This window comes from Haliotis rubra, unplaced genomic scaffold (genome assembly GCF_003918875.1).
Source record: "Haliotis rubra isolate DU_JTF1 unplaced genomic scaffold, ASM391887v1 Scf590, whole genome shotgun sequence".
NCBI lineage: Eukaryota > Metazoa > Mollusca > Gastropoda > Lepetellida > Haliotidae > Haliotis > Haliotis rubra.
This window is the reverse complement of record NW_025767291.1, coordinates 322,145-333,830: the sequence shown is the minus strand read 5'-3', so window position 1 is coordinate 333,830 and position 11,686 is coordinate 322,145.

Below are 11,686 nucleotides of genomic sequence, written 5' to 3'. Positions count from 1 at the left end.
CCTTCAAAAAGAACGTTTGAGCATCAAACATGCTTCCCATCCAGTTAAAAGTACGCTTTCACTTCAGATATAACACATTCATCTGTGCTGTCTACTTTACATTCTACCCTTCTCCCGAAACATATTATGGTTATTAGAATAAACAGGGAATCTGTCCCGAATGTCTTTTGATATCAAATATATCACTACGGGTTGATAAAGTTACAAATATCCGAGGCTTGCCAAGGATAATTTTACTTTTTTCAACAAGTGTTGATATATTTGATATCAGAAGACACGAAGTATTGTGACGTCATCAAATTCATGACGTCATAGCATTGTCAGGGCATTGTGCAAAATCTACTGTCAAATGATATCTCCTAGGAGAACTCACACAAGCAATATTTCCTGTGGAACACAGTTTTGGATGATAAATCACTTGGATAAAGAAATGGCATTTAAATATTAAAGTTAAGGTAAATATCGTTTGTCAGCTGGACTATAACTGTTCATTGTCTATGATATTGATTTCAAATTTCAAATTACAAATTGATCTTACAGTTCATTTAAGAAAACAGAAAGTAAATTTACTGTCTCGATATTTTTCAACTTTAAGAACATTATGGTCATGCTGTATAACTTTCACACATTCATTGTACGTATATATTCAATTGTTAGAAAATTAAAAGCATCTGGGTTTTTAACAGCCGTTAGAAAAAAGGAGGGATATAACAATCAGCATATCTTCAGCCCGTCTACTTGCATGCTGTCTGTTTGCTGCTTCTGGAGTGAGTGAGTTAAAATTTTAAGTGACATCGGCAATATTTCAGCCATATCGTAACTAAATCAGTGATAGTTTTATGATTATCAAAAGTAAATTATATACTCCTGTCAACGAAGGACAGTAAATTTAAAATAAGCATTTAAATCTAAAACAGTTTAACTATTGAAGACGATACAATATAAAACAGGCTATAGATCGCCAACAACATAGCTGTGATGCCGCCTCCTCTCCCTGGACCAAGGTTCTGGAACACCACAGGACCCACTCTCTGGTTCAGCCTATTCCACCCCATACCATGATGTTTGCACCTCTCCATGAGTCTCTTTCCATAACACATTGGTCTGAGTAACGCTGGCCACGTTGTAGCCATATTCTTGTTCTGCCATCTGCAGTTGATACGCAGTACCAACTCTCATCTGTGAACAGAACACTTCTCCATTGCCTGCATCGCCAGTTTTGGTGTTGTAAGGCAAACTGTAGACGTTCACGCCGATGACGAGGGGTGAGGATAGGTCCACGGTAAAGTCTACGGCAATGGAGGTTCCCGCTGTTAAGACGTCGGCGTACTGTATCAGTACCGATTGGTCTTCCGTGTGTTCCCACTGTCTGGCGTGCTGTTTCTGATGCTTGCATGAAGGGATTCTATAGGTTCCACTACACTAAATCAGAATCACATGCTTCCTGAGCGAGGACCATATGTAAACAACTGAAGAGACAGAGACTTGTGACAGCTGTGATTGGATGAAATAGTGTAAGATGTTTATGCTTTCTAAAAGTACATCCATCCAGTAATTAAGACTGACCACAATTTTAAGTATTTAGTGCTGTCATTTTTATCACCATGACTTATGCTTATTGTGTGTACAGATATTTTCCAGTAGGTGACATTTGGTGCGGAACTGAGGTTGATGTGTTCCGCTTCCTGTGCTCGGACGATGAGCCGGGCAAGTTGGTCAGAAATTGTGTTTTATTGTAGTTTAAAGGCCAGAGTGTACCCATGTGTACATGGAATGGCTGTTCATAGGATGGATAATTATTTAAAAATTATGAGGTTAACATAGAAGTCTATGGGAAAACATTTGGTGTAGTGTAACCTGTAGGGTTCGAGCAGTTTTCAGTAATTCATACTTTACATGCTTTCCTGTGTTTATTTCACAATGGAAACATGTTAGCATTAATGTAGAGGCAAATTTAAAGGCACTGGGAGTAAAGATCTGGATGTTGTGAGTGGAATAGATTGCTTTAGTGTCCTGAATATGAACGTTGCTTCGTTTTGTGGTTGAACAGTGATAAGAGACATCCACGGTGAGTCTTACCATCAAGTTAGGAGGTAAACGTACTGTGTTTGGAAATTAGATGAATGTTAGACCGACATTGATAGTCTCTAAATTTCATTTGAAGCTGAACGCGTAGCGTGAGGTTTCAAATGATTCATTTTAGAGACTATCAGTTCGGTCTAACATTCATCTAATTTCCAAACACAGTATGTTTATCTCCATTCTACCATAACCGATTTAAAATCGAACATCCTCGTCCTGCGGAAGACAATGTGTAATCCGGCATGGGACGAGAGGCGTATTGAACTCGTTTGTGAATGGAGTGGTAGGTGCCGATCGTATTTTTTTTAACATTGCAACATAAAAAATATTCTGTCCAAAGAAAACAAACTACTGGTTATTCAATGCAATAATGTAAAACCTAAGAGCTTTGTTTTCATAATCATAACTCCACACGACCGAAACCAGCCTATTTTCTTGGAAGTAGACAGTTACGCAACAGTTTGAAATGGCAGACGAGCCAGTGTTTAGATTTTGCGAAAGGTTGAAACTCGAAGTGACAGTGGAAAATACTTGACTGACAGTCGAATCTGAACCCTGCAGAATCGAAGAATAGACCCTTTTCTGATCGACGTACGACCTGTAACTCATCAAAGACTGTTGATTTTTATGACCGGCGAGCGTCGATGATGATTTCACATACGTGCGTCCACCCCCGCATGCGACGAAAGAGTGACAGTGCTGCTTCACAGGCCCCCACTGCGGGTCAGAAAATCGATAAACTAGGCCCCGGTTTAGTATCAACACCCCCTACTATATAATACATAAAGGTTCATCATGGAAATACGGCGACATGATCGAAAACCGGACAATTACGCACACATCAATCAATATATCCTATTTTAAAGGCCTCACCGGGATCAAAAGCTTTTGTCCATATTTCCTATGTGTGTAGGAGGAATATACACGTGCTCTCCGTGAGGGTGCATTTGTTGGAGGTTTTTTAATTGCCAAAGACCGAGTTGCTGTGCCGGAAGTATACCAAACTAGCTCGACTTCACTACCTCCGGCGATCTGATTGGCTAACACATTACACTGAATGAATGTGTTTCTTTAAAAATATTTGTACTCGTTTTTAAAATTATTCTTACCAAGATAAAACATCAGAAAGTGACATCTTGGATGATAGACGTTTGAGTTTCCCTCTCATTTTTAGCACGTGCATTTGTTATCATTTTATTAACCAATTTGATTGCGCTGACGACCTAGTTTTTGTACACTTCCGGCACAGCAACTCGGTCTTTGGCAATTAAAAAACCTCCAACAAATGCACCCCCACGGAGAGCACGTGTATATGCCTCCTACACACATAGAAAATATGGACAAAAGCTTTTGATCCCGGTGAGGCCTTTAAAATAGGATATATTGATTGATGTGTGCGTAATTGTCCGGTTTTCGATCATGTCGCCGTATTTCCGTGATGAACCTTTATGTATTATATAGTAGGGGGTGTTGATACTAAACCGGGGCCTAGTTTATCGATTTTCTGACCCGCAGTGGGGGCCTGTGTGCTGCTTTGTGTAAATGCGACTAACTCGGGATTCCTTGGAACATTGTTCTCATCATTTGGGACTGGATTGTGGCCAAGTTTTTTTCAAATTGTACGAACAAAGCAGTGACAGCCTTGCTGGGAAGGTGGCAGAGAGCGGAATTCTCGTGGTTCAATTTTTGACATTTTGAACGATGCAACGGGACATGATGTTGCATGAGAGGCATAAATTTTGTGTTTCGCCTGACCGTTATCTTGCGAATTTCCCATTCTAAAAGGAAACAAATATCCCATTTACCAGGTAGGTAAATGTTTACGAACGTTTTGCTGCACAAATAGGGATAGATAGGGATGTACTTTTACAAGGTTTTCTGATTTATATGTTAGATATTGTTTGTTTATGTTTGAGGCATTTGTGTATTGTAATTGAGTTTGAATATTTTTATAATAGCAGGTAATAATTGTGATAGTGAGGTTCCCTAGTAATTGTGGAGGAGAAATCGTATAACTGTATTTTTCGAGTTTTAATAAATGTTTTATGAGCATTTACATCACGTCTGTTGTGTTTATATTAGTCATGTTGGTGGTCAAGCTGAAGTAGTGCGGCAGTGATGTATACGTGCGCGGTGAAGCACCGTGAAATCAGATGCATTTTCAATCCAAATTGATAGCATCTAATTTTATTGATTGACCAATCAAATTCGAGCATTTCACGTAGCCATGGTAGAATAATGGTTCCCTGGCTTCTAAATTTGTTGAAATTGATGAATTTGACAACCCATTAGGCTAAAATCACGACTGCCACAAAAATGTGAGTGTCTGAGTTAATCTCCTGAGGGTCAATTAGAAGTCAAATGATAAGAATATCATGAAATATGTTCACTGCTGACAGCAGAACATGTCACAAACCCTTGTTTTAAATGAAAACAGTGTAACATATGATCAATTCTTTCTGTCTGACCCCTTTTGCATATGAATCTACTTAATTTTCTTTTCTTTTTTTAAAAATATACCCCTTTTTTCACTCATAGGAATTTCAAAATTATATTTTGCTTTATCAGCAACTGTCTCATTGCTGTTATGGATTTTATGATTTGACATTTAATGTAATCTCAACCTTATTTTCAGCTTACAGAATGCCTGTAGGTGAATGGGGAGGTGTATTTTCAGCTTGTAGTCTGTTGTTGGCAGTGTCTAATCAAGCATACACCCTTTGCTTCGATATGCTTTACCGCCTTGTAGAAGTTGCAGTTATTGGACATGTGGGTATATATAGTGCATTTAAGTGCCCCAGTCCAGTAAAGGCACCACAATGTCTCACTATCAAATTCCTTCACTCAGTCATCGTCATCCGTTAGAAATTTCGGACAGTGTCTCCTTAATGCCTCACTGTGCAGTATTTCAGTTTCCCAGACATGAATTAAAGGTTGTACATCAACGTCAGAAGCTGATTAGATGTAAATTATAACAATTGACACTTGTTGAATGTAATAGTAAGGGTCTGAATTCACATTTTATAGACAGGAGAGTGTTCGATATCTTTAGACGATCTCCTCAGTTTACCCAAATACACTATGTCTTTCTGTCACTCAGTAACCCATTAGTTATTGCAGAGAAACTCTGTTTTTAGCTGATATTGCCAAACACTGTTAATTGTAATTCAAAATATTCAGGGTAACCAATAAACTTCAAAAGTTATGTGGATTTTTTCACTTTGTTCCCTCTAAACTGGCTTATACATGAAATTGGCAAGTCTAACAGCCTCAAAACAATACACAGTAAATAATTTTGATTTTCTGGAAGTATTTCATCGTCTTAGCTTGATGAATCAATAGATTCAAGTGTAAGTTCTTATCATGCTGTGGTCTAAAAGTGATTTCATCTGTTTAAGGGGTCATTTGCCTTGATAGACTAACAGACGGCGGGGTACTCTGGTCAGTGTTTCAGACTACAAGGCATAATCCAACCCCTCACTTTATACTTTCGGGCAAAGTTCATCATCCAACCTTACACATGTCCGGATGTTAAAGCTGCTTAATGTTAAACCTGTCCCATTTCTGGCCTGAATTCCATAATTTTTGTCGTTCAAAATATATTTTGGATTGATATGATCTAGGCAGCCCCTGTCATGCATGGAATTAACCCATGACCCCCCTTCTTTTGTGAGATAAGAGTAAACTCCCATGGTATATGTATGATTTGAAAACTTTCTCTATTAATGCAGAAGTGCATTTTGCAAAGCTTTTGTGAAATAGATATGATATTACTCTTACAGCTCTGTCAGTGCAGCAAATCTGAATATTCTTGTGCCATATAGATATGTTGGACAGGAAAAAGTAGTGTAGCTTCATGCAATTATATGTTTTTTCTGAAAAGTTACATGTATATACAGTACATAAATCACAGGTTTGCCTAGGGCAGATGTTTCTAAATTTTCCTATAGGTTCCACTACACTAAATCAGAATCACATGCTTCCTGAGCGAGGACCATATGTAAACAACTGAAGAGACAGAGACTTGTGACAGCTGTGATTGGATGAAATAGTGTAAGATGTTTATGCTTTCTAAAAGTACATCCATCCAGTAATTAAGACTGACCACAATTTTAAGTATTTAGTGCTGTCATTTTTATCACCATGACTTATGCTTATTGTGTGTACAGATATTTTCCAGTAGGTGACATTTGGTGCGGAACTGGGGTTGATGTGTTCCGCTTCCTGTGTTCGGACAATGAGGAGGGCAATTTGGTCAGAAATTGTGTTTCATTGTAGTTTAAAGGCCGTGCCTGTACCCATGTGTACATAGAATGGCTGTTCATAGGATGGATAATTATTTAAAAATTATGAGGTTAACATAGAAGTCTTTGGGAAAACATTTGGTGTAGTGTAACCTGTACATGCTGTCGCACAGCATGGCGGTCTTGTCGTCTTGTGGCCACCCTTGGTCTGCCAGTACGGGGACGATCATTTGTGGTGTTGGTGGCCCGGAAACGTTGCTGCAGCCTGTAGGTGGTCCGAACGTTGACCGGGAAGTGATTGGCAAAGGTTTGTGCAGTGTCGCCAGCTTCAAGTCTTCCCAGCGCCTGGTTCCTCTGAGCTGTCGTGAGAAGGAGCATCCAGCTGACGCTGTAATGTGAATGTTTCAAGCAGGTTTGTGGGGTGCATTTTATAGGGCTGGTCCTTGTGAACAGCACGTGCAGCATGAGTTGCATGGAAAACATGGCGAACACCGTACCATCTCCGTGATCAGGTTGTGTTTTTGAGACCATTTCCTGGGTTCCATTCTGAGTTTGGGAAGGAATGTCTTTGCTCAGGTTAAGTTGGAGATGTTGTCAAAAATATACAATCTAAACATTAAATGAGTTTCCAGTTATCCGTTTCTGCGAAGGAAAATTCCAAACTGACGTTTCTTTTGCTGCCTAGTATAAATAGGATTTCAGAATTAATGAGAAAATATTCGAATTAATGAGAAAATACTCGAATCAAAGAGAAAATTTAATGAAACTTGAAGTAAGGAGAAAATACTTGAAGCAACGAGAAAATAATTGAACAGACGAGAAAATAATTAAAATAGCGAGAAAATACCCACAAACACCGACAAAGTAATCGAGACAACCAGAAAATTGTTGAAAAAAATATTTTAGTGAGTGAGCGAGTGAGCGAGTATAGTTTTACGTCTTTTTTTAGCAATATTCCAGCAATATCACGGCGGGGACACCAGAAATTCACACGTTGTGGCCATGTGGGGAATTGAACCCGGGTGTTCAGAGGACGCTTTAACCACTAGGCTACCCCACAGCCCCGAAAAAGTATTTCAAATAACAAAGTGGCAGCAGTAGGCTTTCATATTCATTTTGTGGTAAGCACTGTTTCGGCTGTAGTATGGCGGTAAATGCCCTAACGTTGGGTGATATTAAACATGCATGTAGTCACTTTAAACAAGGTGGTGTTACAGAAATACAATACTAAATAAGGTCTTCATACAGCAAATGGGAAAGGCCACAAGGTGACTCATGTGTTGATATTGACAAATGTGTATTCATTAAAAAGAACATTAATTTGTTCTTATCTTCCAATCTACAGAACACAATAGTCATCGCTGCTTAGATATACGCACACACGGACGATGATGATAACCAGTGTTTGTGTTTCGTTGATTATTTCCACAATAGTTGAAGCTCATGGGTTCGAGATGAACCAACGACAGTTTAAGAAATCAGTCCACCAGTTCAGCTTCAATGTATCGGTTCAAGAGAAGACGAAGGTGGTGTCCGCCTTGAATTGCTTTGTCCAATGTCGTCAGTTGCCAGGATGTCTTGGAGTCCAATACCGAAAACCCACGTCGTCTTGTACGAAGTACCGCCTCTCCAACAACACCTGTGATCCTCTCGTGACACCCGGTGTTGATGTTTGGTATGTTTCAGGTAAACAGACACGTTTTTATTGCAAACTTATCAAACCCGTGAAGATCCGAGTGGGAATTGGTCTTCTGTAACCCTAGGTGACATCATCTTCAACTGAAACGACTCTTACTCTTAGCATCTGTTCTCCCATATTGCCATATGTTGCCAATAGCTTTCTATTTGATGAGGACGTTAACATGACGTCATTTGTAATGTTGAAGGTATTGCTGACAATTTCCAAAAGGGTCTGATGCACAAACATATATTTGAGAAGGAATATGTATGGCATGTGATAGATCCTTTGCTGAAACAGGTAAATGGGAAATAATAGAATTAAATAAAGCCAACAGGATTTATGTTTTCCTATAACACGAAAGGCGTGATTTTTGGGACATTTAATCAAAGGTTCACCACATCTGTTCATTGATATTGCAGTTGTTTCATATCAGCATTAAAATAGCTGTTGCACCGATACTTCTGCAATCGGTGTGCAACAATACAGTATCTGTATTGATATATGTGTGCTACCAGTTCGCCAGTATCACCACGGTGATTGTTCTGATGATAGTGATGATGATGATGATGGTGGTGAAGGTGATGGGGATGATGATGATGGTGATGGTGATGGTGATGGTGATGGTGATGGTGATGGTGATGATGGTGATGGTGGTGATGGTGATGGTGATGGTGATGGTGATGATGGTGATGGTGGTGATGGTGATGGTGATGGTGATAATGATGATGCACACACGATAGAAATATATCCACAGGGTCTTACAAGTACGTCGGTTGTTTCACTGATGGATCAGGCTCGGCCCGTACGCTCAAAGGTGTAAATGCTTGGAAGTTTGCTGGATTGACGACAGAGATGTGCAAGCTGATCTGCATGAACTATTCCCTCTTTGGTACAGAGGTACAGACACCCTATTGTCAAAATAGCAATTGTCTAACTATAGTTAGGGCATACCTGTACTGTGTTTGACGTATACCGGAGGTTATATAGCCGTAAATTTAGTTATATATAACGATATAATGTTAAATGTGCGGCTATATAAGCACCGGTATACGTCCCCAATCGTCAAACACAGTACAGTTATCCCCATTCTAATTCAACTCGTTTTACTCTGTTTTTCGTAAAAGAAATTCATTATTTAAACCAGGTCAAAGTTCGTCTAGGTCAAAGGTTAATCATATCACTCCTTGAACTTACTCCATCGCCAGAAATAGTAGTTCCCTATTCAAACTTCAACACGTTTATTATGTGCACACTGTCCAAATCTGACAATGATGAATAATTCATAGTGTTATAACTGTATAAATGAAGTTTGAATAGGGAACTACTTTTTAGTCCTAACTGCCAATTCACCCGATGAAGGGACCTGGAATGGTCTCGAAACGTCGTGAGAGAAATTAAAAAGAAGTTTAATCCATAAAAATATCTTGGACATCAATGTACAACTTCCAAATGCCACTGAAAGACATACAAGTGTTTGGTCAACAGCCCGTTGCGGGGAGTTGTTTGAACTTAAAATTAGATTTATGATACTGTTTTGTCGTTTTTTAACACGCATTCCACCCATTTTAGCTGGATAGGGGGGTTAATTGGCCAAGGGCTTCTGCAAATGACAATATCCCTGAAAAACAGCGTAACCACAATTGTGTAGGAATACATTCTAAGGTTTTGGTGAATCGGTTTTCAAATTGCGACCGTATATGCTGATTATACGGTCGGAAATTTATAGCATTGACCAATCAGAACTCGTGTTACATACTAAGTTGAATTAGAATCATATTTATGATTGTACATTATTAGTTCTGTTGCTAGAACCTTTGGGGGTTCAGTCCAATAATCACTGGATTGTCTGGTGCAGTCATGATTATTTACAGACCGCCGGTATATAGCAGGAATATTGCTTAGTGCGGTGTTAAGCAGCAAACAAACATGTAGGCCTTCCGATAGCTGGAATATTCCTGAGTGCGGCGTAAAACTAAACTCACTCACTCTGATTACAGTTTGCACTCGAGTGTTTCTGCGGTGACGTCATCAACTCCAGGGCTCTGGAAGTGAGGAGAAGTCGGTGCGGAATGGCGTGTGAAGGTGACCCCAGCACGATGTGTGGTGGACGCTGGAGGATATCAATCTATCAAGTGGTTCCCTGAAGTTCTATTGACTGGTCTCGAGTGCCTCACATCCCAAATGGTGCTGAAGGAGATATGGACCAATCCTCTCACCTGCTTGACTGGAACTCTGTTCCTGACTTTTCCTTCAGGCTTTCAAATTTTCTAAGTCTCCCTTCCAAACATGACACAAAGGAATGTTAGAAGTTACATGATTACATTCAAACATTCAGCCTGTGTTATTATGTTAACCAACAGAATTAGCTGGAGAAACAATAACCTTTAAATCAAATATTCTGTTCCAAACATCCAGCCTGTGTTATTATGTTAATCAACAGACATTAGCTGGAGCCACAATAACCTTTAAATCAAATATTCTGTTCCAAACATTCAGCCAGTGTTATTATGTTAACCAACAGAATTAGCTGGAGAAACAATAACCTTTAAATCAAATATTCTGTTCCAAACATCCAGCCTGTGTTATTATGTTAATCAACAGACATTAGCTGGAGCCACAATAACCTTTAAATCAAATATTCTGTTCCAAACATTCTGCCTGTGTTATTATGTTAACCAACAGACATTAGCTGGAGAAACAATAACCTTTAAATCAAATATTCTGTTCCAAACATCCAGCCTGTGTTATTATGTTAACCAACAGAAATTAGCTTGAGCCACAATAACCATTAAATCAAATATTCTGTTCCAAACATTTCGGACTCCAACATCTGTTTTACTATCGGATAATTTAACGGATGTTTCAACATGTGGTATTCATCGCCATGTCAGGTTGATGCTGTGATAGGTATCAAGTCGAGCATCAAATCTGGGATTTGTGCAATCTGAAGCAAATCCAGAATATTGCTGCCAGCTGAGTACGGTCATATGTGCAAGTATTTCCTATACCAATCTAACACACGTTCGTCATTCATTATTAATCCTGCAAAACGATCTAGAGAAAAATTAAGACATATTAGATAACGTTTCCCGCTAATTCAAAGACGCCTACATGCATGATTTCCAAACTAGTTGTACATCAACAAAGGCATCCTCGTCTGTGATAGCCGATTCTCCGTTATGTGTGTACTGCGTGTTGCTCATCTCAATTTATTGGTTTCTGTCTTTCAGTGGCATTTAGAAGTTGTACATTGATGTCCAAGATATTTTTATGGATTATAAATTATAAAGAAGTTTAATCCATAAAAATATCTTGGACATTATTGGTTTCTGTTTTTAGTTGCATTTTAACTTTTGGTAATTAAGAAATAGAAATGCTTTTCTTCCCAAGACATTTATAATGATTAGGCTGAGTTACATTCACAAGGAATGTGTCTGTCAAATAACTGAAAATGCTTTCCTTCCCATGCCATTTATAATTATTCTGACCCGTGAAGGTCCGGGTTAGAATGAACCTTCAGTCACCCATGCTTGTCGTAAGAGGCGACTAACATGATCGGGTGGTCAGGCTCTTTGGCTTGGTTGACACATGTCATCGGTTCCGAATTGCGCAGATCGATGTTCATGCTGTTAATCACTGGATTGTCTGGTCCAGACTTGATTATTTACAGACCGCCGCC